This window comes from Salminus brasiliensis, chromosome 8 (genome assembly GCF_030463535.1).
Source record: "Salminus brasiliensis chromosome 8, fSalBra1.hap2, whole genome shotgun sequence".
In the NCBI taxonomy this organism is placed as follows: domain Eukaryota; kingdom Metazoa; phylum Chordata; class Actinopteri; order Characiformes; family Bryconidae; genus Salminus; species Salminus brasiliensis.
Window position 1 is genome coordinate 39,581,632 of NC_132885.1, and position 6,331 is coordinate 39,587,962.

The 6,331-nt window shown below is 45.9% G+C and overlaps 1 long non-coding RNA gene across 1 annotated transcript in view; it reads left to right on the forward strand.

Annotated features, from left to right (window-relative positions):
* Window positions 1–4,904: 4,904 nt before the first annotated feature.
* The window catches only part of LOC140560739 (uncharacterized), a 131,774-nt gene continuing 130,347 nt past the window's right edge, over window positions 4,905–6,331 (forward strand). Inside the window, exon 1 of the long non-coding RNA XR_011979994.1 lies at window positions 4,905–4,967. This is a non-coding gene — a long non-coding RNA (uncharacterized lncRNA). The remainder of the gene's footprint in view (window positions 4,968–6,331) is intronic.

The window sequence follows — 6,331 nt, forward strand, 5'->3', positions numbered from 1 at the left end:
GGCCGGGAATTAAAGTGGAATTGCGTCGTTTCTCCGTGTTCCGCCTCGCTAACCTGACCCCCGGCAGCGCGTGGGTTTAAGGTCTGACCCGCCTGGCCGTTCTAAGTGTCCAGTGTATTCAGTAATAGGTGTAACACAGTGCCACTATCTGCACATGTATCTGCACCAAGGATCTGCTCCTGTAGTTGGATTTGAACTGAGGGGAAGGGGGTGTGGCCTAAATCGGAAGTGTGTGTGCTCAGAGGTGGGAGGTGTTTAGGTCAGGCTACCAGAGCGAATCTGAATCCCTCCCCTTGATTCGGGCCTGATCTGGTACTCATGTGGATCCAATAGCTAGTCAGCTCTGCCAGTGCATTTCCCAGTAGGGGCCATAGGGGCACCCATATGCACCCATATGGAAACCTGATATGTCCGGATATTTGCGGACACCCCTTCAAATGAAGAATGAATGCATTTGGCTACGTTAAGGTGCACCCGTTTCTGGCACACATGTGCAAATGCACACACTGGACGCTAGAACTTATCTAGTCCGTGTAGAGGACACCATGCCTAGTGCCAGGCGAGGGCTAGAGGGGTACAAAGTCTTGCCAGCATGGGGGAACTGTGCTCTCTGGAAGGATGGATGGATGGATGGATGAATGAGTTGGGGACAACGAGGTCCCAAAGTCTAGTTGAAAGCCCTTTTCCCTCCCTGGACAGTAGAGACTCCAACAAAAGCAGGATAAGCTCTTTGTTTAATACCCTTTTTAAAATAATTAAGCAGGTGTCCGTATACTTTTGTCCAGCAAGATCTAGCTAAATCTAGCATGCTAAACGCTATCTGGCGGCGTGTTTGAGCCTGGGGCGCTACTGATTATGGAGTTGGAGCAGTAATTATCGGGCGCAGTATGCAAAAGGACTAGTCTGTGTGTGTGTGTGTGTGTGTGTGTTGTGTGTGATTATGTAAAAGCAGGCTAAGCTTAGAGGCACTTAGCATTCTCCTACTTTAGGGAAGAGGAAATGATGGATGGGAGAAATTGCTGGGAATTCCCAAACTTTCCCTTCCCTTCCTCTCTCTCTCTCTCTTTCTCTCTTTCTCTATCTCTCACTCATCCTGTTTTTATTCCCAGGTCTGCGGAGACGTAAACCTTGAACCATCTGAGCACACCTAGGGGGCCTTGAGACGTTAGCAATAGCACAGGTTTAATTACACTGTTAGCATTACCTTGCTTTCAGTGCAAGGTGACCGTTGAAGTTCTGAGTGTAGCGCAGAACCTGCCTCAGGAACCACAGAGAACTTCCACTTGCCAGATCTACCCCGGCCATGAACCTCCTGTATTTATTAGCCCTCCTCTTCTAATGTATGCCAGTGGATCCTAACCCTGGCCCCGGAGAACCCCATGTTTTAAGTTGAATACTGCCATATTTGACCTTTTTTGGGGGTACCCAAACTTTTGCATGCAATCATAAAAAAAACTCAACAGAACAAATGGACAAAAGTATTGGGACACCTGCTCATTTATTGTTATTTCCGATAATAAGGGCTATTAAAAACTGTTTATTCTGTTTCCACTGTCCAGGGAAGAAGGCTTTCTACTAGATTTTGGAGGTGCATTGCTGTCAGGATTTGATTGCATTCAGCTAGTAGAGTTAGTAATGTCAGGACATCCATCATTCCAGAGAACACTATATGCCCCTGCATTTACACATCTGTGTCAGCAATTGGGTGCAACCTAAAGTAGCTGGATGCATTCATTAGAAGGGGTGTCCACAAACTTTTGGACATAGTGTGTGTGTGTATATGTATATAAAATGTCATACTAGTATAGACGCCCTACATAGGTATTAAAAAGAAGCCCCCAGTCTCAACTGTTCTAAAAAGTCTTTGCACTGTATTGCAGAACACTGCTGTGAGGATTTGATTGCATCTGCCTCGGTGGGGCCTCGGTGGTAGCTTCCATGGATCACATCAAAACCCCTCGAGTGTCCTTGACCCTGTCGCCGGGTTCACCGGTTGCCCTTCCTTGGAGCACTTTCGGTAGGTACTGACCACTGCATACCGCACTACAACACCACGCACCAGAGAGGTTTTGGAGAGGTCTAGGTCTAGGCCTCCCAGTTGGGTCTATTTGTCCACCACCTTCCAGAACTGACTTGACTGTCCACTCGCTGCCTAGTATATCCCACCTCTTGGCAGATGCCAGTGAAACAGCGCCGTTCAATCAGCGCCGTTCAGTCTATTTTATGTCAGTGGTCTTAATGTTATGGCAAATGTATCATGCATGCGTGACTGTCTCTGATTTGAATTCTGCGGCAGTTTTAATTGAACCGATTCAGATTTGGCTAGTGAATGCATCCACTGAAGCCTGTCCCCGCAGTTCAATGCACTCCCCCCAGCGTTACCAGCGCTCTGCTCTGTAAGAGCGAGCGCGATAGCTAGCGTCTCTCTCCTCTCACAACACACACACGCAGCATTGGGAATGACAGTCCAAAACAAACGAGAGGCATCAACTCAACAGCTGTTTTCTGTTCTCGTTGAATGGTCCTATTCAGATAGAGCAGAGAGGGAGGGGAGAAAGAGAGTGAGCGAGAGCGCGAGCGTGAGCGCGAGAGCACAATTACCGGAGCATTCGCTCGGAAAGCCTCTCCCTTTTTCCATCTCACCAATTATAAGCAATCACAAACGTGATAGATGAGGTCTTTGAAAAACCGGGGTCGAGCCGGGTTGCTTCGTCAACAACGAATCTGACTCAGCGACGTAACAACACACACCGAACATGTCGCTGTAGCCTGAGGGGGATGTAGGGGGCGGGCGATGGTGCTCTCAAAGAGCGAGAGCGTGCGAGAGCGAGAGGTCATCGCTGCGACGTCTAGTAATTCTACCTGTCATAGCGTCATTTCGCGCTAACCCTTCAAACCTTTCCGTCCGCCGCATTAGCGAGAGCCATTGTGAAAGGGCCGTCCTTTAATGCGGCTAACAATGCATTAAATGAGGTGATTAAGCAGCCAAATTAGACGCCAAACCTTTTTCCTCGCAATTTTCCCAGCCCGCGGCGGGCGAGAGAGGGAGGGACGCCGGCGGCGAGCGGAGCGAAACAAAAGGACGGATGGAAGGAAAGAATGGAGCCGGGGAGCGTCGCGCAAATTGTGCCAGGTGCAGAACGGGCGCGCTAAGCACCAGTGTGGTTTTGCAGGAACTCATAAAAAAAATTGCTTTAATGAATGAAAACATTACAGAGCCGGTCAGGTATGGCCTACACACACACACACACACACACACAGACACACACACACACGCTGGTACACACTGGTACACTTTTAATGAGGTGCTCTGGCTCTTTCCCCTGGTGGAAATCCATGCGAGGCCTGCTAATAACATTACATCCTCATTAATTTAGGAGTTTAACAGCAATTTGGACACCAGAAACTTCTAGATATCAAACACCTTGATATCCGAACGGATGGTGTCCAGCGGTGATGGTTAGTTAGGCCGGTTCTGTTGAGTTGGGCACTGTTGTGGGAGTTGAAAAAGCACCCCCACCCCGTCTGTAGTATCAGCCTCTACTCGTCTTTTAGGATAAGTCGGAGTGGCATCGATGACCCAGAGCTAATTCTCTCAGGACTGAATGCAATCAAATCCTCACAGCAATGATCCACTAGGAGGAAGGGTTTATTAAGGAATGGCAAGTTTCAATTTGAATAGAAAAAAATGCAAAAAGGCAGTGAAAACCTTTCTTATAGCTTCTACGCACAATTGACAAAAGTATTGGGACACCTGGTCGTGCATGGTTTTCTTCCGAGTATGGAAAAGTATTGATGCTGCTTTTGTTGGAGTAACTGTCTCTACTGTCCAGAGAGGGATTTGTTCTAGATTTTGGAGAAACATTGCTGCAAGAATTTGATTGTAATCATCAACAAGAGGGTTAGTGAGGCCAAGATGTTGGATGACCACCACCCCACTCATACTGTGGTGTTAGCGCGTCGGCTACGGGCCTCGTCCAACGTCTCTCCCATGGCATTAGAATGCCGGGTGAGGGCCTCGTCCACCGTTGCTACTGCGGCGCTATCATGTCGGCAACAGGTGAGGCGGTAGCCAGCATGCTAACACAACGGCTTATCCAACATTGCTACCGTGGTGTTGGCTTGCTGGCTTGCTGGCTACGGGCCTCATCTGATATTGCTAACATGGCATTAGCATGCCGGCTGCCAGGCTCATCCAACGTCGCTACCGTGGTGTAAGCGTGCAGGCTATGGGCCTAATCCAGTATTGCTAACATGGCATTAGCGCATCGGCTGCCAGACTTCTCCAACATGACTACCATAGTGTTAGCATGCTGGCTACGGGCCTCATTCAATAATACTACCGTGGCATTAGAGCATTGGCATCACTTCTGCTGAGTTAGCACAATGGCTACAGGCCTTGTGTAACATCGCTACCATGGTGTTAGCTTGCTGGCTACAGGCCTCATTCAACCGTTAGCACGTCGGCTAAAAGAGATGACCTTAGACGACCCTCAGGGTTCCTCAGCGTACCTCACCTTGTCCTTTGAAGTTACCATTTCAGAGACGCAACACTTCCCGCCCACTTTGATCTACCGAGGTTGTTTGTCATGCTGTCGTGCGCTGAGCTTTAAAGGCGTGGGATTTATAGCGTGTCGTGGAGCATCATGCCCACTTTAGGCCTAATTTATGAACACTGGACATGCACGCTAATGCATTAGCGCTATAGCGCGAGCGTGGCTAATGCCTGTTCTGTGTAATGTATTGTTTGATGCGTGGACGTGGCAGTGATTGGTGGCGGTCGTTTGCTATTCTGCAGTGACCGATGGATGCGAAAGCCTCCACGTCCAGAGCTCCCGAGCTGTCCAGCCCGCTCCCTCTGACCGGGACATCTTACATTTTATTTTCTTGGCTGACTGAAGAGCCGAGGAATGGGAAGGCCTGAAATGCGGATTTCTGTGAAGACCCGGCATGACTCATCTATCCAGGTCGGACTCACACACACACACACACACACACACACACACGACGGAGCAGATGGGCCGCAGTATTGTTTTTGAACTCAGCCCGGTGATGCAGAGGTGTAGTAAAACATTTCCCCTTGTTTGTTGTTCTTTCAACGTTAGAACAGCATGATCTCACACACACACACACACACGCTCACAGAGGGGTGTGTGTGTGTGTCAGAGAGAGAGAGAGAAAGCGAGAGAGTGAAACAGAGAGAGAGAGAGAGGGGTGAAGGTTGAGGGCGGGTGTCTGTGTGAAGTCCACAAAGGGAGCCAAGACTTCAGAGCCAAAGTACATATCTCACTCTCCATCTCGACCAACACACACACACACACACACACACACACACACACACACACACAGAGAGACAGTCACTCTATCGGTATAAAAGATAGAATGGCCAGCTGCAATAATAAGAGCTGGGATGATCCTTCCTCTTCCTCTCTAGTCACACACACACACACACACACACATACATACACACACTTGTTTTACAGCACTTGTCCGGACCTAACAACTGAAACACCCCAGCTTGACCTTGACCTTGACCTGTGACCTGTGTACAGGAGGACGTGTAACACTGTCTCAGGCTCTGGATCTGTGTGATCTGAGCAGAAACGGCTCTTTTACAGATATGGAGACCAGAGTCTACAGAGCTTATGGAAATGTGGGTCAGGAGCTCGGGCAATTGCCGATTGCTATGTTTGGAGACGTTGTGATTTATATTTATGTATTTAATATTTTAATTGGTTAAGAATTTATTTATTCCTGAATGTAACATATAAGGATTTTATACATGCAGTGTATATATCAAATATACATGTACACAACAGTTATATAAGCCACATGTTTTTTTGTGCAAAAATGTTTCAATACATAAATAATCATTAAAAAATAAAAACAAAATAAATAAATAATAATAATAAAAAATGCATGCATATATGAGTGTGTAAAATATAATACATATAAATATATAAAATAAATAAAAACATAAAAGATTATCTTTGCAATTATTATTTATTTATATTTCAATAATAATAATAATAATAATAATAATAATAATAATAATTATTATTATTATTATTGTTATTATTATTAACAGTAGTAGCAGTATTAATACTACTACTACTACTAATAAACGTATTGGGGAGGAAAATAAATTAACATTTAATTTTTAATATTAAGATACAAAACCATAATTATGCTTTACAAGCATTATTAATTTATTTGTATTTCTTTGAATGTTAGTGTTTGCCAACACTTTATACTAAGAGGACCTAATTAATACCAAATACCTTTGAATGTCTAAGTGTGTATATTATATATACACACTTATATAATATAA